The following is a 23,542-nucleotide window of genomic DNA, read 5'->3' as shown; positions in this document are numbered from 1 at the left end:
CGCATCCACACATCATAGGCACAAGGGAGTTACTGTTTCTATGATAAGTTACATTATTGATTAACAATATTATTTTCTCAGGGTTGTAGAATTTATGAAATAGCCATAAGTCTGTGCCCTTGAGTCATATAAACTCTAGAGTGGTATATGAGTGAGGTCCCAGAACCACAGATTTTGAGTGTTTTTCCCCCACTCATCTCACACAGGAGGAGTCTAAGGCACACAGAGGGGCAATGACTTTTTCAATGTTACACCACCAGCTGGGGCCAAGTTGAGAATGCTAGACTGAAACCAGAAGCCCTGGGCTCATTTCTCTGCACTTCACTGACTCTTCTTGAACAATGTTTAGTGTAAAGGGACACAATCTCTGAATTTGGTATAGCTTATTTGGGGCATGGATAAAATGACCTTGAACATCCTTCCCCCAGTTCATCTCTGAATCAATGGCATTGGAAGTAGAAAGCATCCATTAGATCATGGCCATGCAATTTTCTGCTCTTCTAGCTTTTCCTCTCGATCGGGCTCCATTTAGCTCACTTGCAGTGCTAAAAACTCTGATATTAGACAGAACTTCTGCCAGCGTCATATCTTGGGAAAAGTCTTAATGGTTCACTAAATCCTATCCCAGAGAAAATGTGCTTGTATAGTCTTTGAATACTTTCACTGATTTGTCTGGGTGCCATAGTTCTTAAGACATCAGTACTAGATTATAGTTAATTATAAATAAGATACAAATGATGCAAATGACATCTCCTTTTCACCTGTTCACTGACATCAGAATACATTTTGTAGTTACTACTTACTCAGCTCCACCTTCAGCCATGTGCCTGTCCCAAAGGTGAGTTTGTTGTTCCTCCCAGTGAGTCCCACAGTGTCTGATGCCTCACAATAAATTCTGTCACTTCACCTCTTTTCCTGATTTACCCTAATGAGTTAGAAAACACTCAAGATTTCAGATAGCTACTTGACTTATTTGTAGGAGAAAAAAGCATCCCCCCTGCCATGGAATAAATTCATACCTCCTGGTGCTAGGGTAGGCAGAGAGGCCATGCAGACCTGCTTCCCCATTTACAGAAGAGAAAACTGAGGCCCAGAGCCAGAGATCTGTCCAAAGTTCCACTGCTAGTTGGTAGTAGAGACCAAACATGAATCTGTTTGATTTCTAATCTAGAGTCTTCCCCTCTTCACCACATTCTGGATGTTGTCATTTACTTTATCTCTTCTTCCCCTTGGCCTGGAAACCTTATTTCTTTAGGTGCTTGATTTCCATTAAACAAGTACTTATGAAGCACTTACATTGTAAAAGGACCATATTAGATGCTTCATGGGATATAACAAGAGTCTGCTTTCAAGGATCTTTCAGTTTTAATGGGAAGAGCTTCTCAGTAATGAAAGGTTTCCATAGCTGTATGTGTCACAGATTATCCAAGATCCCATAGCTAAATTTGGGATATGGAGGGTAAGAGGAATGGGAGGGATGCCTGGGGAGAAAGTACAGCCAGGCTTCAAACAGGAAGCCAGCCTATTTCCAAAGATACCCGGTTTGTCCTAATTGTCTAGAGTGTTAGTCTCTGCACCATTCTGACCCAGTGAACTGATTCTACTGTTATTTCCAACTCTTCAATTGCCTATTTCCATTTTTAAATGTTCCCCATAAAGGCTCAATCTTAAATTTCATAGGTTGCTTGATAAAACAAGGAAGATGCATCCATAAGGGTAAAACACACGTAAGTACATGTAGAAGCCTTAAGGTAGGCAAGAGAAAATAAGGGCAGGGTGGGGTCAACATTTACCTGGAGAGACTAGAAGCATGGTCCCTTTACCAAAGATGAGTTTGTTGTATCCTGACATTCACACCATAGCAAACACCCACACAAAAATGGCCTTCCAGTGTTGGGCTTTGCAACCTCTAATCTACTTAGGGAAGGCGAAAGAAAACCATTTATGGAGAAACTATTACATGCCAAGCAGGTTAATAACCATATAGTACATTATCTCATTCAGGCCACAACTGCCTAGATATTATTATTCTTATTTTACAAATAAAGACCAGGTGATCTGAGGCTGAGCAGGTAGAACCATTACCACTATGAAAGACACAAATGGCTTGGGCGCACAAGACATTTTAGCATAGGACAGGTAAATCGTAGAGGAGCTTCAAGAGAAGAATCTTCCTCCTTGTCCCTTTTAGAGGAAGATTATGGCTACTTGGGGTTAATTCTCCTGCTAGAGCCAGATGTCAGAACTCTAGTTAACAATGATCCCCTAAAACTCCAGCTCATCCTCCATTACACAATCATTTCTTGAGACATGAAGACATTTTGTCCTCTATCTTTCCATTATTCATCTGATATTCTACTCACCAGGCCTGACCAGCAGTCGAGTCCCACTCCCAAAGACCCATGTATAACCTAGGCCCTTCCCACAGTTGTTTCTTAGTCAGCCAAAAACACCCACAAGTCTACACTCTTCTCATACCCCCAACCAAGAGGTAGAACCCTTTCATCTATAATGGGGGTTCCATCTTTGCTTTCTTTTTGTATTCTACACAACACACAGGCCATTTGACACAAATTTGGGCATTTATTGCGCAACACTTAAAATGAAGTCTCTATATACCCACATCTCTGGTTTATCACCATCAAACTCATGATTTTCAACTCTATTTATCCAACAGATAAATCTAGTCCTTTTATTGTTTCCATTACAGTTATCAATTTTTAGATTCCTGCCATAGTGTCTCTCCTAATTTTAACTTCAATCCATCTGAAACTTTATGGAGTGGCATCTAGATCATTATGAGTGACAGCTTCCCATTCCCCTAGTCAACTTTTTTTGCAGACTCAGTGCAGCCTTGTTACTTACTCAAGTCCTGTTCTGCCCACAAAGCCAGGTGTCCTTCTGATTAAAGGACACCCTGTCTGCTTCAGGTCTGGTAAAAAACACCACTTGTCTTCTCTTTAGTTCTTATCTGTTGCGTATCTACTATTTTCCATGGGCCTCACGAGTAATATCTTGCCTTTCTCTTCTATTAAGAAAGAGCACGACTTGGACAGAAGAATACTATTAGAATGTTAAAGGACAGCTGAGGCTATCCTTCTCCCACTTCTTTATTTAAATATTCTGAAAATAGTCAGAAAGGCCTATTATATCCTATCATGTACTCCAAATGTTATAATTGGAGAGGAGATGACATAAGGAAGAAGAAATGCTTGGGAATTTAGACTTACCTGGGGTGACTTCGAGCTTTGTTCCAGTTCCAAAGGTAACCTTTTTGTTACCCCCAGCAGTCACTGTAATTCAGGCCTTTACAAAAATGGCTTCCTTTCTCCTGCCATTTACATTTGGGTAACATACATGTCACTGTACCTCAGAAGAAGGATCTAATGACTATGGCTATAGATCCACATGAAAATGGCTAGTGTACAAAGAACGTATATATATATCCTACATATGTAATTCCTTGAAAGAATTATACTAGCTGACCTAGCATTTTCTTTTTGTTCTGAAAACAGATGTTATTTTACATGTGTATAGCATTTAATAATTTATAGAATACTTTAAAATATATTATCTTATTTTGGTTTTAAAATTACTTATGAGCTGATGTTAAATATTTTCATTGTACTGACGAAGAAACTGTGGCCCAGATGCACTAATCAAGCCAAGGTTAGAAGAACTGGCTCAGCCAAAGTTTCTGCCTTTTTCTTTGAATCAACTCCTTGGCTGGGCTGTTTCAGTATGTTATTTTTGGTTCATCTCCATGCCTATTTTTCTCCACAGCTAGATCTTTGTATCCTCTATGCCATTATTTTAACATTTCTTGCTACATCAGAATGCACTTAAGTCTGCATAAACCATTAATTTCTTGACACTTGGGCCCTACAAATACTGCAGTAAGTTCAATGGGCCTCAGTAGCCACATTAAGTCTCCTACCTTAGTGACATATTGTCTACTTACTGGGTTTTACTAATAATCGTGTCCCACTGCCAAAGATGAATGTGTTATAAACCACTGCACCGTGCTGCCTGACAATACATGAGCTACCTTGATAATAGATTAATGTGGTTAACATGCCTCTCCCCTCCCTCATGAGAGCTCTGTCTGGGATTCCGCACCCCCCCCCCCTTTTTTTAAATCACTGGAATAAAGACTATGGAATTAAGTCTGTGAAAGCCTCTTTTCAGGACACAATAGTAGTGATGTAGGGGAAAGCCTGAGAAGAGTTCAAGTGATATTCTCTAGACAGTGCTGACACTCATTTCCTTCAAAATGATTTGCAATTTTTCACCAAGTAATCTTGTTTTTTAACAGCCATATTTATCAGCTCTGATCCCCATTTTTACTTCAGAACCAACACCTGCTCACAATCTCATTTTACCAGTGGTTAGCAAATTGGCTCTATCCCTGTAGATAATCTTTCTTTTATCTTTTTAATGTATCTAAAAGTTTTATGAGCATGGAGTGGAACGTGGGATATCGTTGGAGTATTAGGGATGGGGACAGCATCCCTTTTTTTGTTTTGTTTTAATGGCTTTCATCACTAAACCCCAATACTCATTGAGTTAAAGAATAACGAGACATTTAGTCCCCTGTGCAATAGAAGACTACACGATAAGCACAAGTTTATAATCAGTAATAACCAGATACTTACTGGAGCTCACTGATAGCATGGTTCCCTTCCCAAAAGTCAACGTACTTGCCCCCTGGTAGGCACAGTGAAATGAGGCCCTACAAATACCTCAAGTACCCATTCACTCTACCTTGTTTATCACTATAAACAATGGAAATCTCGTATTCTGTCCTTACCCTCTGCAAGGAACTCAGTGGGCTTTAGTGTTTGGGTATGCAATAACAAAGCTCTGTTACTTTGTAAGGAGGAGGATAGGTCCTACACTCACTCGATAACTAGTCACTGAACACCTCTGTGTGTAAGGCACTGAACTAGGCATAAATGATATAGTGGAGGGCCTCTTTGACACCATTCCCATCTACCACCTGTATGTTGTCAGTCTAGGGAGTGACACACATAAAAATACACAGATAATATAATGTCAAGTGATGGAAATGCATGAATAAAATCAGGCTGGGCAATGGGATAGAAAACAACCAGGCAGCAGCTGGGTTTGATGGCTTGTTGGATTGACTGGGCAGGAAAAGTCTCTCTGAGGATGTGAGATCCAGGCATGGAGGAATTAATCATCACCTCCATTTACAGATAAGCAAATTGAGGGCTTGAGAGATTAAAGCCTGGATCCAAATCACATAGCATCAACCGTGGATATGGAGGCTTAGATCATGCCTTCTCTCTGCTGAAGTACTAGGTCTAGTTCTACCATGTAAATTCCTGGTTAGAAAAGTTAAAGTGAGACAGGGGTTTTTCCAAAGTGATTTTGGGATGTTATTTGGGTAGTTGGAAGCTGGTACTGGCCATTGAGGGCATCAAGGTTGTGAGAAGACACCAGCCATAAGAGAAGGTGTTGGTATTTCAGAACAGGTTTTTCTGATGAACTGGCTACTAACATGAAGAGGTTTCCTTCATTTCAATTAAAAAAAGAGAGAGAGAGTGAGATGAGGTGCCTGGGTGGTTCAGTCGATTAAGTGTCCAACTTTGGCTCAGGTCATGATCTCACAGTTTGTGGGTTTAAGCCCTGCATTGGGCTCTATGCTGACAGCTCAGAGCCTGGAGCCTGCTTCAAATTCTGTGTCTCCCTCTCTCCCCTCCACCTCAAAAATCAATAAACATAAAAAAAATTAAAGAGAGAGAGAGAGAGAGAGAGAGAGAGAGAGAGAGAGAGAGGCAGCCTCTCCATTCTGCTTTCCTATTAAGTTGGCAAAGAATGCAAACTATTACCTAGCAGAATGAAATCTTACAGTTAGGATGGGGCAGACACAGAGAATGCTCTGCTCCCCAATAAATCCGCATAAACTGAAGATACCTGGAAGTCCACTGAGACTTCCATAAAAGCTTGTTACATGTGTGAATACATGTGGTGATACTTACTAAGATCCACCTTTACCATAGTCCCCTTCCCGAACACCAGCTTCTGGGTATTTGAAATACCACAGTGATCTATGTCCTCACAAAAACCAAAGGGTGCTTCACTTTTAAGTGTGGGAATCTTCCCAGGTTCTCTCACTTGGTTGAAACCCAACTCCACACTAAGCCTGTATTTAGGTAAAACTCAAGAAAGGTCTTAAACGCATATACTCTTTGGGATGTTAGGAAACCTCTGAAACCATTTACTACAAGCTCCCCAACTCACACATTTGTCTCTTCAGTGATCTCAGGTTTTTGATAATCTCCAGGGGACAATCCTGCTCAATAATTACCATGTTCTATTTTCTCATAATGGGAAGGGTTCATCCAATATCACAGTTTAACCCTTTCTCTGCCATAGCTGAACTTTGTTAAACCTCAGGGTTACCCTCCAATAGAGTTTTTCATAAAATCTGACTTTTTAAAAATTACGAGTCATCTGACTGCCCACACTTTTCAAAGAGATTTCACATACATACTATCTCATTTGAATCTCACAAAATCCTTTGAGCGAGGCAGAGCTGGAATCATTATCTCCATGTGACAGATGAACTGAGGCTTAGAGAACTTGAATGGTATTCCCATGGCACAGAGTTGGTGAGTGGTTGAGCTGGGTCCACATTATCTTTTGGCTCCTAGTTGAATGTCTTAATGATTTATTTTGTACACATTCATGTGTTGATCACATCACCTTGCCTTTCAAATATTCCTCCCTTTCTTATTCTCTTCCGCACTGAAAAAGACAATATCATCAGCAACAAAAACAATACTTCTCCCCTATCACCCCTCCTCTCCTGCAAAAACCCCAAGCAAACCTCCAGCTCAACTCTTTTTCAGAGCAATGTTTTTTTAATGCTCATATGTTTCTGTGAGCTGGGAGATAAGAGTTACCAATATTTCAGTTGCATTAATTGGGAAAAATGAGGGCCAGGGGAGATAAATCAGAATGCTAGTTATTGAGGTTGTAGCCTGTACAGACAGCAATATATTGAGCCTTAGAAAACGTGAGTCCTTGCCCTGCTATTGTGTCCATGTTCAAATCACTTAACCACTCTGAATAAAGAGAAGCACACCTTTCCACCGTCCTCTGCTTCTTGAGACAATCAGATAAAAGATGTGAAGAAATAAGAAAAATATACCTTAATCGTTTTCCTTAAGAAAATAGACAAAATATCACCGTAGCAATATCTTTCATCCATAATGAATTTGTATATACATATGTGTTTGTGCATAAGAGCAAGATTAAACATTTTTAAGGCAAATTTGGGACAGATTACTTTGGGCTGACATAGCACATTAACGGCTGGGTTCTGGCTTCACTGCTAGAAACAGAATTGTGGCTCAAGTGCCAGTAGTCACTTGGTTTGACTAACACCCTAGTTTCTCCTCCAAAAATTAGCTTGTTTCCTGCAGTGTTGGTCACATGGTGATGTGAGGCCATCAAAACCCAAAGGGACCAAGGGACTCTGTAGATACTTGACCAAGGACATTTCCTACAGCCTTGACAAAGTGGGGGGGGGGGGGATGTGGTATTTAGGATAATCCTGTTTGCTATTGCTGTACCCACATTATAGAGCTGGAATGCCTGGAAGTGGGCACATATTTGGGTCTAACCCAATCACATATTTACTTATTTCTCTGCTTTGGCTGCTTGGACCTAGATCTATGAGTGAAGTTAATAGCTCTCAACCATAGCTTCATTCAGGGGTCCGTTTGACCATTTTTAACCCACAGAGAAACCTGAGAACAGGAAGCCCCCTAAGCCCTGGAAACCTTCCAGGCCATTCATGCTTCCAGGGTGGAAATGCTGATAAACACAATCACACACAGGCATGCACCATTAGGGTCTCTATACTCAATTTAGTGCCGAAGGAAGATGCCAAAGGGAGGAAGGATACATTAGTGGGTCCACCTAGGCTCTCTGAGTTGCTCTGCACTATGGATCAGCTTTACTTTCCTTGGTCTAAGTTTCAAACCCAGACTTCCTCTAGCTATTCTAGAGCCTCCAGTGGTGAGGCTAGTATTAAGGAAGGGGGTAAGGAGCCTTCTTGGGGAAAGTTTACAGAATACAATGGAGAAGTCATTCTTGATAAGAAAGGAGTATAACAGTTGATGGCACTTCTAACAGCGAGATGACCAAGAACTACAGGACTCAACAAAAATAAACCTTGCAAATCTATCCTCCAACTTGGCATGCCCATTCTGGGCCGAGGGCCAAATCTTTCCCCAAGCATTGGGTATAAAACCAGAGTGTATGTTGCAAGAAGCCTCACACACTCTAGTGGGATTGCCCTTCTCTTTTGCCTTTGGTGGGGATGAACACAGTCTCCTTTTAGATTCTCAAGTTCCTAAAAGGGACCCTAAGTCATCTTGACCTTCCTTTTGCCTCCCCATCCCAGTCTACCTAGCAAGGAGGGTCCTCCAGGAGGGGCAGTATACATGTTCCCTTAGTTTAAGGGAATTCATTCATTTCCCTTTCAGTTTCTTCACAGTGATGTTTCCCTAGAGTCAAAAACAACCCACTCACCAGGCTGTACAGTTAGCTGAGTTCCTTTTCCAAAGTACAGCTTCCCTAAGGTTGAGCCTCTATCGACACAGTGCTGGCCCCCTTTACATGAACCTGGTGCTGATGTTCCCCAACCACTGTCTCTCCTGCCCTGGGGATAGGGTTGAAAATCCACCTCCATCCTCTTTAAATGGCTTTAAGTGTTTTTCTTGTGCAGCCAGCAGTCTTAGCTGGACAGTCAGTCCTCATAGGCTCTCTCAGGGGACAAACGGTCTACGGTGGTAACAATAGCCTTCCCACCTACAGAGGCCCCTCCCGTCAGAAAGCAATTACACGTCCTTTTGAGAGGGTTGAAATTGGAAGGAACTTTGCTTCCCTGGCCCTATTTCCCAGTATAAAAGACTGCTCACTTACTTGGATTGACATTATGTTTGGATCCCTTTCCAAAGCTGAACTCGTGAAAACTTTGATAGACTAGATCTGCCCTCTGCAAAATCACCTCATTTCCCTCATTCAACCTCTGGTCCTCCTGCCAGGCATTTCTCTTTTCTCCTCTTTCTTTTTCCCTTCCAGATACCCCCTTTTATTTTCCCATTTACTGCACTGGGAAATCATGCCCCACCATCTACTAGGCTTAAAAAATCCCAAATAGCCTTTACTTCATGAATAATTTGGTGACCGATTTCTTCAGCTATCAAAATAATAAAAATAGAGGGAACAGGCCTGGGCTCTCACCTTTTCATCCTCTAGGCTTGAATCCTGGGATGTTAGCACTTACGAGTTAAAAGGGAGCACAGAGGTGATTCAGCCCATAGCTAAAATGGTGTAGACATCCCTTCTCTAACATCCAGTGCTTACTAGCCTTAAGGACCCAGAGTGAGGATCTCCAAGGAAGAAGAGCTCTGGACTTCCCAAGCAGCCTTTCCAAGGCAGGGCAGTTCTCCTAGTTCAAAAAGATTCCACCAGAGGCTGAGATACATCTCCTCGCAACCACCGGTTTTGTTTTTGCCTTTGTACTAACCCCTTCCTCGTCTACATGGCAGTTCTTCAAATATTTGAAAAGAGATATCTCATCTTAATAGAGTACAGTGACATCCTCTCTCACTCTTTCTTCAGGGACCTGAGACCATTTCAGATAGTTAGCTTGATTTTTAGCTGACCGTGAAGCCCTTGCCCTCAACAAATGTATCGTCGTGAAGGTATACCTGATGGGGAGAGCCATTTCTGGGGTCAAAGAGGAGGTGAGGGAGATGAGTGAAGTAGAAATCTTAGGATCCTAATGCAAACTGGGAAAGCTTTTTGGGAACATAGCTACTGACCATTGAGTTTCCCAGGTGAAACTGCCCATAACTGTAGCCACCATTTTATTTAAAAATGATTCTGACCCTTTCCTTCTTACTTACTTGCTCTTACAGTTACTGTGGTTCCTGCTCCAAAAACGTAGTTGTAGCCACTAGTGCCACAGTGCTAGGTCTACCTACACTAACCTCATCAAGACTGTGGGCTGCGGCAGGCAGGCTGCCTACGGGCCTACCTTTACGCCCCTATGTAAGAAGCCCTTGGTAACTATTCTAACCTCTTGCTTTGGCTTTTACTTTCACAGAGTTTCCTCATTTGTGAAGAAAGCAGGGGAGGCTAATATCCATCCTGGGGGATTGTTCAGAAGGCAATATGAGTTCAAGTAGGAGACGCACTTTATACAGTACTTTATACAGCACACAGCAAGCATTCAGTAAGAGTTCGTCAGGAAGATCAAGATTAATTCTTTTCATCTTAGAAGATGCATATAATTTTAGTTTGTCACATCTTCTCTCTGAAACCTGGAATGTTCATAGGTACTTTAAATTATATCCTAAGGCTCCTTTGTCAACTAGTAAAAAATTTCCAGCAGTTAAACTTTGGGAATTTTTCATATATAGGATGCCATCCCAAGAGTAGGGTCGGCAGTTTCAGAATGTTTACTGAATCATAGGACTTGCTTACTATGTTTTATATCTGTTTAAGAGACATATGAACAAGGAATGATAAATTGTTATGGGGGGGGGGAACCCAAAACACAAAATAAAATAACTCAAAACAAATACAAACTGGTAAGAAGAATTTAGGATAATATGTTGGTGACTTTCACTTATAGACAATTATAACTTACTTGGCTTTACGCTGAGCTTGGTTCCAGAGCCAAAGTAAAATATGTTAGAGTTGTACACCGTGTTTACTATCATTACAAAAAGTCCTGGACTTCCTAAAAGGGAGGTGGTTAAACAGAGGAGACCAACCAAGGTAGGTCAAGCCTCACTCAACCCCACCAACTTCTTGCTATTTTCCTAGAAAATTCAAGAACCAAAGTGAGGAATGAGCCAAGAAGACACATTCATTATCAGAGACAGGCAAGATAAGGGCAACTGATTTTCTCCAGTGGTTTTATCGATTTCTTTTCTTTAGTTTTCTGCTTGGGTTCATTCTTATGTCTTCTGTGCTCCATACACACAATATTTGCAACAAGGACACTGCCAGTAAATGCTTTTTACCTTTTTCTTTTCCTAATTATAAATGAAAATTCTCCTCAGGTGGACTGGACTGTGAGAAAAATCCCTACTCTCTGCCTTTAGTTCCAGGGCTATCTGGAAGCTTCTCTCCCTTGGTCTGTACCTGGATCTGTGTGCTTGACAACTTGAGCTGGGCTACTTTTAATGATATCTTAAACCACACCAGCTGGTTTGCTGTAGTCTGTATGTATCATCCACCAAGATCCCTGTGTCCTATCTGTCAGAGTACCTACATTACATAACCAAATGTACTTTAACATCCACATCAACACTCTCCTTCCAGCCCCCACAATGAAACCGTACATTTTGGCGTGTGTGTGTGTGTGTGTGTGTGTATGTTTTCTGCCTGCATGTTCTCTTTAGCAAAGAAGAAGAAAAGAGGCCTCAGTGCTGGCTGTCATTTGCAAGTCTAGATGAAACATTATTTATGAGCAAAATATTTTGCTGACAATAAGAACAGAAAGGGAAGCTCAGTGCCAACAGTTAGACGCCCACACAGTTTGGATTTAAACAAATCTCAACAAATGAACACAGTTATGAGAAAGAAAATAGAGGTGACTTCAGTCGAAGCCAAGTAATTATAATACTTAGGCAGTTTTGGAGGGCAAGGGGTTTACTTGTTCTCACTTGTAGAAATGATAAGCAGTGTGTTACGGGAACACTTTGCTGGAAGGGCACCAGAGAGCTATAGAAAGAGAGCTTCATTTAAATATCTTAAATAGGCATGTTTGTGTTTAGCAGTAGAAATAAGCTAGAATAGGCTAGAAATATGGCTGGCTAACTAGACTTGGTTTAAGATAGTTAGTTCCTGGTAAAACCATCTTGTAGCATTCGGTCTGGCTCAAATGGAAATGTTATGAGACACAGAGACTCCCTTTATGGAATCTGTTCCTATTATTCAGCATTCTTCTAGGTTAGGATAGCTTCTTCTCCACTCATTTTTCATCAACTCCCCTTCCAAACTTAGCAAAAAGCCTTCTCTTTCTCTTTGGTCTTTGATAAATACTTCTCTTCTTACATTACCCTTTTGGGCATGTGCTGTTGGTGTCTCTCCACCAGCCTCAACCCCAGGCCCATTAACTTACATGTATGTACAGTAGACATTAATAGATTAATAGATCAGTGCAAATAGAATTTGATTGTGGAGGCCTACCAGGTACAACAGTCAACTGGGTCCCAGATCCAAAGGTCAGTTGCCACCCTGAACCTGAAGAAACACTGTGATATGCCCAACAACAAAAACCAGATCAAAAGGCTAGGCTGGCAGTGCAAAGAGTTGGCAACTACTTTATGGGTTAGGCCTCACATCATTGCCAGACTATTGTCTGTCCACAAATCATAAATAAACCCGTCTTTATAATCTCCCTTTGTTTTAGGGAATCTTTGCTTTCCACTCTCTACTACAGAGTTCTAAGTGTCAAACATAAGCCTTCAACATATATGTAGAGTGAGTGGTCTCTGATTTCAGATGTTAAACCAGGGTTCACATCTTTTCATCTAAGAAGACTCACAAAGCCCAGGACAGAGACAATTTCTCCTCCACTCTGGGCATCACTGGGTTGTGCAACTAGGGAACTGCTCAAATCCTTGCGTCCTCCTTAGACTCAGTCTACAGGATCTAAATGAGGTACAGAGCTGCAGTTATCTGGTTAGTTTGGCTGCTAGTTTGATATTGCTAAAATAATTTTACAATGATTAAATTATCAGGGGAAATTTCTAGTTTTCCACTTTACTTTTGGATCATTTCTTTTCTCCTGGCTAAAGTGGGACCTATATTGATCTAGCTGCCAAAAGTCTTCAAAAATGGGACAAAAATAAATTTTAATATTTTCTAAAGTAGTGAGGATGGCACGAAAGGGTCGTGCCTAGGAGGGATCAGAATACAGATCGTCACATTCGAGGGAACAAATGAGATCCACCTCCAGAAGGTAACTTCCCTGAGGGCAATATCACATTGAGTTTGTTCCCTAATGGGTCCCTGGTCTGAGCATCAAGCCTGGCAGAGAGTAGATGGACAAAAATATTTGTCAGATGAGTCCTGTGGACTCCTCAAACATCAGGCCAGGTAAATTAATGGTTGAGACAAGCTCAGAAAACTGGAGATTTAAGTTTTAGTTCCAGCTCAGGCACAGATAGGCTGTAGGACCATCATAAATTACCTGGTAAATTAGCTGGTAAATGAAGCTATGAGATCATGATCAGTCTCTTCCCCAGGCCTTAGTTCCATCATAAATGGAGACAATCAAAAGGGATGATTTTAAGGGTTCTTTCTGCTCCATGAGGCTATGTCATACAAATTTTTGGCCTAAAGTTTCAGAAACAAGAAGCATCCCCTCGTACTTATGAGTAAACTTTTTTTTTTAAGTGATTTTCAGGGGCGCCTGGGTGGCTCAGTCAGTTAAGCTTCTGACTCTTGATTTCAGCTCAGGTCATGATCTCACGGTTCGTGGAACCCTGAGTCGGTTTCTGCACTGACAGCATGGAGCCTGCTTGGGGTTCTCTCTCTTCCTCTCTCTCTCTGCCCCTGCCTTGTTCTTGCTCTCGCTCTCTCAAAATAAATAAATAAACATTAAAAAAAAAAAAAAGGTGATTTTCAGACTCTGGGAGAGGCTAGTCACAGTTGTTTTGGTCAATGATAATTACTTGTAAGTTTCCTTCCATAAATGGACATAATCTTACTTAGCTGAAAAGAATGGTGCCTTAGAGGCTTGTTAAAGAATTAGAAATCTTGTCACTGATGACTGTACAAATCCAGGGCTACAGGGCCTAGACAGTACCCCAAGAATCAGTCACACCCCTTTACTCTCACCACATATATTCTGGGAGAAATACCCAGGGCTCCCCTACATGCCCATTTCACACCAAGACATCAGGTCCTAGCCAGGGGTACTTTTGTCCTCCTTCTATTTGATGCTCATTCACCCTTTCTAAACATTCTTCGTATAGTGTATAATTGGGGCTAAATCAGCTCCTAATCCACAGACATTCCTTAATCCAGGGGTACACTTTTATACTTACTGGACTTCACAGATAACTCAGTGCCTTGTCCGAAGATAAGCTTTCCTCCCTGGTTATAATTCACACTGTGTTACATATCCTGTCAAAAACATATCCAATCTTCCTGAACACATTTCTAATCCTCTTCCTCCAAACCCACAGCAGATCTCTTCTCACACCATAGCATGAATTGTGGCTATACTTATTGTAACTTTTTTTCTTATAAGGGGAATAAAGTACTTACACAGGGGACTGATAGAGAATAATGAGAATTCCTATTTATCCGAAAATGTTTCTATCCAAACAGATTTCTCGTGTTTGCTTAATGGCTCTGGGTATTGCTGCTCAGGGAAATGGCTTCCTTTCAAATATGTTTCTTGTGGTCTCAGCTAGAAATACATGGCACACAGGGGTTAAAAAATTAAGGGCAGGTGAGACTCTGGGGAATCAGGCGTACCCACAGTGACCACAACCTGGGTCCCTGCTCCAAAATTCAATTTCCACCAGCCATCAGTTGTCACACTGGTGACAAACACTTCTACAAAATGGCTTCCCCCGAGAAGACAGCTGGTAAATGAAGACAAACTGCTCATGGGGAAACAATCTTGCTACAAAATGAGGTAACTGCATGATATGAGATATAAGCTTTTCCCTCCCTTCTCTTCTAATTTCTCTTCTTTCAAGACGCCAAGGATGATGTGTGCCAAGAGCTGTACTTCCCAGGCAGCAGGGCCAGAGAGCGGCGCCTCTGGGGTTAACAAAGCCTCGGCCCTCGCTCTAGACTCTTTAGTGACCCCAGTCCTCGGTACCATTGGAGTGCAGGTGACAACTGATCACCACTGCTACCCTCACCTTTAAATTATCTGGTGATTTGAATTCATGAGTCTCCTAGAAAAGCAGTTGTAGGATGTCTGAGCTTGGAGCCTCTTGGAACTATATCCGTCACTGGCGTCTACTAGCCTCGGTTTGTAAGTTTACAAAATAGGGATAACTCTACTGAAATCTCTGAGGAAGACTTGCCGTCAGATGGGGTTAATTATTGGAAATTTGAGAGAGCAGGCAGACCCCAGGCCTGGATTCCTGGTGGGGTCCTGCTGGGTTTCTTCCCCTCTACCCCGCCCAGATCTCCTTCAAGGATGAGAGGCTGAGGAAGATGACTGACCCTTGGTCTGCTCAACCCCTTTAATATTCTTCTGACTCAAGGAGGCCCCCATAGAAAAGAGATCAGGTCTTCCCTTTGGAGATAATAGTATTCAGTGCACAATTCAAATTACATGCCACTTACTTGGCTTGACAAGCAGCCTTGTCCCCTTCCCAAAGATAAAGGAGAAGCCTTGTCCTTGTACACAGTGATTAGCTCAGCATCAAAAACCTGCCAACTCAGCGTTCCCCCACACCGACCCTCCTGAGGAGGGAAACCTCCAGTGCACTTGCTCGGGTGTCATTCACACACACCTATGATTTTCCTCCCTGAATAAGCGATCCCTCCCCCTCATTATCCCTTTCTACCTCCCTCTCCATCCCTGCACCTGAGGTCAAGATGGACCCAGGCCTCGAGACGCTCGGGCTCATTCCATCTCATTTCCCTCCCATCTAGTGGTACTTACAGGGCAGCACAGACAAGCTGGTTCCCTGACCGAAGATCAAACCCTGGCCATAGTTATTCCCACAGTGCCTCTGGGCTCTGCAAAAACCCCCTAGAGCTCCCCTGACTTCATCTCAACAGCACAAGTGACCCAGGACCCAGAACCTGTGTTTCTAGCTTTAGGATGAAAAAGCCAACCTGTTTGTCCTGTCCAGTCCCGGGAACAAAGGGGGTTTGGGACACGCTGAGCAAAGGTTCCAAAACCTAACCCAACAACCCTGGTGTCCTGAAGGGTGCAGCTCTGCGTTAATGAGCCAGAGTTTTTTTTCACAGAGAGAGACTCCAGGGTCTGGAAGAGACTTAAAGAGGTTCTCTCATTTCTCCTCCTGCCTCAAGGCAGAGTTGTGCTTCAATCACCCCTGATAGGAGGGTGTCTATCTCCTTTCAGAAACTCTCTAGAGAAAGTGCTCTGGCAACTACTCCTGACAGCTCATTTTCACTGTTCAAAAACCTATTAGGAAGGTTTTACCACTAAGCTCGCTCCCTTCTTCTTGCAGTCTTAGCTGTGTCCTGTGGGCTGCGTCCTGATGGGGCTGGAGAACACAGCCCCTCCAGCTCTTGTCCAGAGCCTCCGTTCCCAGACTGACATATGGGAGGCAATTCCACTTGCCCTTTAACCTCTTTTCTTCCATAGGCACTGCCCCTGTTTGCCTCTACAGAGACTTTACTGATCCTCAATCTCTGGGTCTGAGAGTTTCATTCAAGGGCTATTTTCAGGCGCCATATTTCACCATGAGCTTCACCACCCAGAGGAGCAGAAGGACAATTTGGGGGACAAGTTGCTCTTTTCTATGAAGCTTCCAGCCTCTCTCTGTCCCTGTCCCTCCATAGGGGAAGCCTATGTCTTGGGGCATTCTGGAGGTAGTCACACTGGGGTCAGCATGGTGGGAGGCTGTGTAAGGTTTCAGCTACTTTGAGTGCATCCCTGTGAGTGGCCTCAGGAGCTCCAACCATGCAGCTCTCTGCAGATACCTCTCCCCTGCCTCTGACACTTGGATGATTTTGTATTTAAATGAGCGAGGATTCTTTCTATTTCCGCTTAGATACTTTCAAATCCCAGGTGAAGAATTTCATAGAGCAGGCTGACATTCTCCACCCTCCCCCCACCAATGCCGGCTCTTCTCCTGATGCATGACAGAGTCTTGACAGAAGAGCCCGAGGGGCAAAACAAAAGTTCCACTGTGTGTTGGGGATGATGTTTATCATTATTATTAATAGCTAGGGTTTAATGAGCTCCTTTTATGTTTTGGGCACTATGCTAAATACTTTAGCTGTGTCATTTTATCTGATCCTTACAGTAACTCAACAGAGTGGGTATTTGTTTTTATCCTTATTTTATGGATGGGGAAATTGAGGCTCAGAGAGGTTAGGTAGTTTGCCCAAGGTCACACAGCTGAGCAAAGTCTGGGAGCCAGGACTTGAATTTAGGTTTTTCTATCTCTAAAGCTCATTCTATGTCACCTAATCCATAAACACTTGTGTTTAAAATGTCCCAAGGGAACAATGGCATCTCAGGGATGCTGTAGAAGTAGACTCAGCGCTGAGTCTCACTTTCTACAACAGAAATTTTGTTCCCAGATGAGATGCCCAAAGTTCTAATGGTTCTTTTTAGAGATTTAAACTGCAGTGGCGGGTGGTGTGGTGGTGGGTGGGGGTGGTCAAAAAAATACTTTCTGACAGCAAACATTGCTAAATTTCAGAATTGATTACAGAGAGGCACTGAGGAATTTTCTGCCCTAGACCATCCCTGGAGGGCCAGGGAGCACACAGGGAAGCCTAGTTAGGGGTGGTATGGCATTGGGTCCCTCTGGAAGTCCTTCCTGACATTCTCATTGGCTCAGTGGTTGTTTATATCTCTATTTCTTTGAAAATGTTGTATATGCTCCTGAGAACCCCTCACTATGAGCTGTAGTAACAGATTGTGTGTGCATGTGTGTGTGTGTGTGTGTGTGTGTGTGTGCACACGCACGCATCTCATTTTAAAGCAGAGAAGGAAACCAACTCTCTTTGGCCTGGGGAAAGAACATTAATAAAGAGCCCAAGCAGATGCACAGGATTAAAGTATTTTTCAAACTAATGATTTGATTGATTGCCCCTAAAGGCCCAGCCAAAGAAGAATACAACTTACTTGGCTTCACAGTGAGCGTGGTCCCGTCCCCAAAGGTTAATTTGCCTGCGTTGGTGTTACACAGTGTTCAGTGCTATTGCAATAACCTTGACTGGGGCCTCTAGGAAGACAGGTGGAGGTGGAGGAGGCAAGCAGGAAAACAAAATCTAAAATGACTGCCCATGGCCAAAACAATCTTCTTGTAATTAGGTTAGAACGTGGAATGAATACTAATAACTCGCAACTTCCCAGCCCAATTGTATTTGCCATAATCTTCCTTGAAAGAATGGGCCTTGGCAGGAGCACCTCTTGGGAAATTCACTCAAAGTGGCTACTGCTAGTCTCCTGGGATCCCGTCTTGTTTGTTATTCCTGCAGGCCTTTTGTCTATTTTCATCCAATTCCTGCCTTTTTTCTCCCTACTTTCCGTGGACCTTCCTTCTCATGGAGGTTCACATATTTTCTCAGGGAGAGACTCCACGGATAGTAAAAGCTAAAGCACAATGCCGTAGGGAATATACGCATTAATAACCTTGTTTTCCAGCTGGTATCACGAACCACCAACACAAACCAAGCAAAAAAAACACCACCTGTGTTTTGACAGCTTCCGCGTGATGGAAGACAGGCTTCTTGGGAAGAATAATTAGCCAGAAAGAAGAACTTACTTGGTGTGACCATGAGCTTGGTGCCTTTCCCAAATGTGAGTTGGTAACTCCCAACCCTAGAGTCTACCCAGAGTTTCCTTTCTTTGCAAAATCCCTGCAGATGCTGAGAAAATGAAACCACTCACAGCACAAGGAGCAGTGCTGACAGAAGCTCAGACTGTCACAGTAACCAGATGACAGGCAGAAGAGCTGTGACAGAGGCTGGCCATGGGGTGGACCATCCCTTGGAGTCCTAGAGACATGGCTGGCTTTCAGAGGCCATCCAGTTCATCCTCCCATCTTCTGCCAAGGTGTTCTCTGACCAAAGACCTATCCAGTCTTTAAGAGCTCCTGGGCAGGTGGTTCTCCTTTGCCAACAGCTTTTGCATTCAAGAAACTGTGCCTTATCTAATTGAAATCTGCAAACTGTAGCCCGAGTTCTTTGTGTCTCTAGCCTCCCTCCTTGAAGGAAATTTCGCGTCAACAGACTCTAAACAGAAACTCATCACGACGTACCACACTAGTCCCAGTGGTTGTTTCTGGGGAGCAAACTGATACTGAAGGAAATGGGTCAAGGTGAATATTGGCTTTATCTGTAATTTGAATTGTTTTTACCATGAGACATCTTCATGTATTTCTTAGACAAATTTAAAATTAATAACAACATTAAATATTTTAAATGGCTCTTGGATCTCACACAAGCCTTCCTATGTGCCTCAGGCCAAGGAGTCTCCACTTTTCTTTCCTAAGGTTTTGGTCTCCTGGGATCAGAGGAGGGAACTGGGCCAGGATGTGTGGTCAGAGCAAGCGGAGGCACTGAGGCTGGGCTGCGCTATATGCCCATGATTGTCTGCTGGGCTTTTGAATCCTGCCATTGTAACCTGTTTAGCTTCCTGCTCAGAACTAGCTTCCCAGCTCTTAACAGACCTTTGTTTGGGGGCAAAGCATTCCTGGGAACATTGAAAAATCATTAAGGGAAGAAGCCATGCAGATCAAAATTAGAGATAGCCAGGGACACTTACTTGCAATCACAGAAAGTCTTGTGCCCTTTCCAAAGATAAGCCTGTTTCCTGAATCCCCACAGTGATTGCCTCTATAACAAAAACTCTGAATGTCTGGCCCAAGTTTTTCGGGATGTTTCCTCTTGTTAATCTTTTTCCCAGATAAAAATCTTCCCACTTAACAATAGTTTTTGTTTTCCCTTGCTTGTCTTTGCCTCCTTCTCCCTGATCCTCTACAAAATGTGGTGTAATTAAGATGCCTCTAGCTTTGACCGTCTACTGTCTGTAAGAGTTTCTGTACATGGAGCCGTGGCCCAAGAATGCATTTCTGAACCACCTGCAAACTTCCACTTTATTGTTAGCCTGTGAAAAATGTTCTGAAGGAAACTCCTATCTCTGGCCTCATACTGAACTCTTTGCTGTGCTAGAACTAAAAAGGAGTGCCTCCTTTTTCTACATGAAGGAAAGGATTTGGAAAATGGCACACAGGGAGAAGGCTTGACACAAGATGTTGCTCTTGGCTGACATACCATCTTTGTTGCCTCTGGCATTTAAATAGGTCTTTACAAAGTTATCTCCCACCCATCCCTGGAACAAGGGAAATGAGAAGGCATGGGGCATCAGAGCCAGGAATCTTAGCAGAGGCCAAATGGGAAAAAGTGGGTCTTTTATGAACAAGTGGAAGGAGAGGGTCATAGGTAGGCTGTGGTTACTTCCAAAACCACTTAGGTTGGAGCCAGAAATCACGCTGGGTTTAGCAGTGTGTTCAAATAAAGTCCACTGGGGACAAGCCTGGGGGGAGACCTGAAGATAGACTCTGGGCAAAGTTTCACAATTTTGTACTCCTGATAATATATAAACAATGAAAAAGATAATTGATAGGTAAGCAGAAAAACACTGACAGCAACTTTCCCAGCCCTAGAGAGGAAAGAATTGGCACTTGGCTGAGCTGTGGAAGGACCAAGGACTGAGTCTCTGTGAGAGCAGAAGGGCCCAGGACCTAGACGCTCCCTACATGTCTTAGAGCCTGAGAAACTTTTCGTGCCTGACACCAAACAACTTTGAACTCTGTGAGATTTAATATCAGAAAATTACAAGAGCAGCACTTACTGAGGAGAACATGAAGTTGAGTCCCCTTTCCAAAGATGATTTTTTCAGAATTTGTTCACACTGTGATTGGGGCCACAACAAAAACTCTTGGTGACACTTTTCAGGAAAGCACCCCTTAATGGATATTTCATCTTCCTGGGACTTAACAGATCCCTACACTATCTCCTCCTACTGTAATGAACAGGCTTCATTATCTCTTCAGCCATCTTTCTCTGTATCTCCTCGTCATTTTGCCTGAATTTTATGCTGCTCATTGCAAATGTGCAGAGAGGAAATTGGATGACCTCATTTAACACTGAGGGCAAATTACCAAAGCAACCAATTCAGCAGAGTCCTTTGCGATATCAAACACAATTCTATTATGGCAGTCAAAAAAATGGCTGGGCAACAACCATGGGGCTAGAAATTCACCCTTCAGAGCCCAAAGAAAGATGGGGGCAGGTCGGGGCCATGTCAGCCACACATCTGATTTTCCACCTGAGGATAGAACTGCATTACAGAGCCCTCCCCTCACCTTTGGCTCTGTTAGAGTGGCCATGTCACCAAACCCTGCCAAGAACACGTTTGCTGCACTCACTAGAGCCCTGAGCCAGCAGGAAGTAGTGGGGATTATTCATTTTGGCCCAGAGGGATCCTAGTCTCTTGGGAAATGTTCTCCTTTCACTGTCCACAGATACAGTCTCTCAGCACTAAGAGATGGACACCTAGTGCCATTACCACCAGCCCTGATGTGGTCCTTGTTTGACTCATAAAGAACCAAGCCCCACTGTCTCCTCCTCATTGTCTACCTGACCCCCAAATGCTGTTTATTGCAGTCATTTAAAAAGATTAACATGGGATGGTCATGTTTACTAGATTTAAACAAACTTATGGAGCAATGTAGCTTGTTTCCTGGTCTTTCGGCATTTCCCACAGCTAAACCATTCACAAATAGGCTATCCTATTTTAAAGCTCCTTATGTTGGTCATTTCATAGTCTCAATTATAACCCAGTCAGTCAACTTGACAATACATGCCTCTTAATATGAACTTTTTGACTGACATTTGGACGGGCCCTGTTGTCTCCAAAATGGTGCTGTGGAGGAACTAACACCTTGGGTGCAACCCCCAGGAATGCTAGCCTCCTGAATTCCTTATTTCCATACTCCCCAGTGGGGTATGTGTAAAGTTTTTACTCCCTACGGAGGAATTGATCGTTAAACAAAAATGTAGCCATCACACCTGCCATTTTATTTTAGTCTGAATTTCCTTTCAGGTGTTTATAAAGCCATCTGGGACCATCAATTTATCTCTGAATTGTTTTAATCCCCCATTGCATTTGAATAGTAGAGGTATGTTTTTAGCGAAATTTGACACGTATGGGACTAGATGTGGACATTTGTCAAAACAGGAAACTGTGTGGGTTTCGTACTGGATCTATTAAAATAAATACATATGCAGGCATGAGAGACAAAGAAGGTACCTTATACATATTAGTAGAATTTAAAATGAGATGGATTCTCATTTTTAATAGAACGAAAGACAAGTTTGTTTGGTGGGCAAGATCACAGCAAACACACAAATCATTGCAGAATGTAGTTTAAGAACCACTGTGGCTGTAAATAACTCAGGGCCCCAATTTCTCTTCAGAAGAAGGAGAGCTAAGCTACCACATTAAAGGCAATTTGGGGAGGTCTCATTTTGCATCTATTTGTCGTTATTGCTCTATTCTCAACAATCATGAATGTTTCATGCATTTGCAAAAGTCATCTTTCAAAAGGTACATTTGTCTACATATTAAATTAAATCTTCACTAACTTCACAGGATTTATTTGTTTGGTCAAATATAAATAGAACATGGCCACTTACTGGGCTTTACCACCAGCTGGGTTCCAGCTCCAAAGAAGAGTCTGTCATTGTTATTCCCACAGCATTTCCTCCCTTTACTGAATCCCCTAGTAAAACCCCACCAGACACATGGTGTGGTGGTGAGGGGGCAGTTGGACTCCCTGTGATTTTTTTTTTTTCCTGTGTCTCTGGAAATTGGCCTTTTAGAGTAGGAAGAAGAAAATTGGTTGTGCTACATAAAGCAAAACATTTTTATTTTAAAAGACCAAACTTATGAGCTTTTCAGAACTTTTTGCATTTGTAGGTTTAACTCTGCCAAAGCTGAATCAGATAATTTGTCAACTCTTGCTCTCAAATGTGTGAGCTCAGCCTTAGACACACAGGTCTGTAGGGATGATGCAGTCCTGTTCTACAGGGATGTTTCCCAGCAACAGAGCCATCTAAACTCACATCCAGACTCCCACCAAACTCTGCAGTCCTGTCCCCTATTCATTGGTCAAGTTATTTCAAAGCTTTCTTCCTGTGTAATAGTGTCTATGTGGTAGCCAAAGAAAATATTTCACCAGGGAGGAGTAATAAAACGTAAACAGTCCTATCATTTCCCAAAGAAGTTCCACCATGAACTCATGATATCTTAGACAGACAAGGGCAGGGAGTTAGGATGCACCATCTCCTGCACATTTAGAAAGTCAAGTCCTGAAACAAATGGAAGAAGTGAACATTTTTGTTATAAGAATGGTTGTATCCTAAAGGCAGGCATAAGAGCTCACAAGAGCCCCTTTATCACAAAGCTGAGCATTGGTTGGGTGGTAATATACATCAGGTATTGAAGAAAAGACATAGGGTGAGCCTCTAAGACAGTGGTACCAGGTCTTGGTTAAAAGTAGAGCTTGAGTGTCAGAACTGTACACTCTGAGAGAGGAGACTCGATCTCATCTCTGACATGACTGTGACTTGCTGATTCTTCAGATTTGGAGAGAAAGAATTCAAACCTGAATTTTTGACCCCTCAGCCTGGGAGCAGTAGGTGTCCAGAATGAACCAAAAGGACTCATTGTAGGGGAAAATGAAAGGGGAGACAAACGTAGGAAAGACAGGAAGGTGCTACAAGGGTCACAGTT

The 23,542-nt window shown here is 42.6% G+C and overlaps 1 long non-coding RNA gene and 1 gene segment (V, D, J or C); one reads left to right on the top strand and one right to left on the bottom strand.

The window, feature by feature from the left end:
- LOC106988214 (T-cell receptor alpha chain constant-like) overlaps window positions 1-23,542 on the bottom strand; it is a 53,939-nt gene that overhangs the window by 20,921 nt on the left and 9,476 nt on the right.
- LOC113601248 (uncharacterized) lies at window positions 9,026-19,169 on the top strand. Its single transcript, XR_008299278.1, has 2 exons — window positions 9,026-14,710; window positions 18,386-19,169. It is a non-coding gene; the product is annotated as an uncharacterized LOC113601248 (long non-coding RNA).

The sequence above is a fragment of the Acinonyx jubatus genome, chromosome B3 (genome assembly GCF_027475565.1).
Source record: "Acinonyx jubatus isolate Ajub_Pintada_27869175 chromosome B3, VMU_Ajub_asm_v1.0, whole genome shotgun sequence".
NCBI classification, from domain to species: Eukaryota; Metazoa; Chordata; class Mammalia; order Carnivora; family Felidae; genus Acinonyx; species Acinonyx jubatus.
Note: the sequence above shows the minus strand (reverse complement) of the source record. Positions and strands in the feature narration are given on the sequence as shown.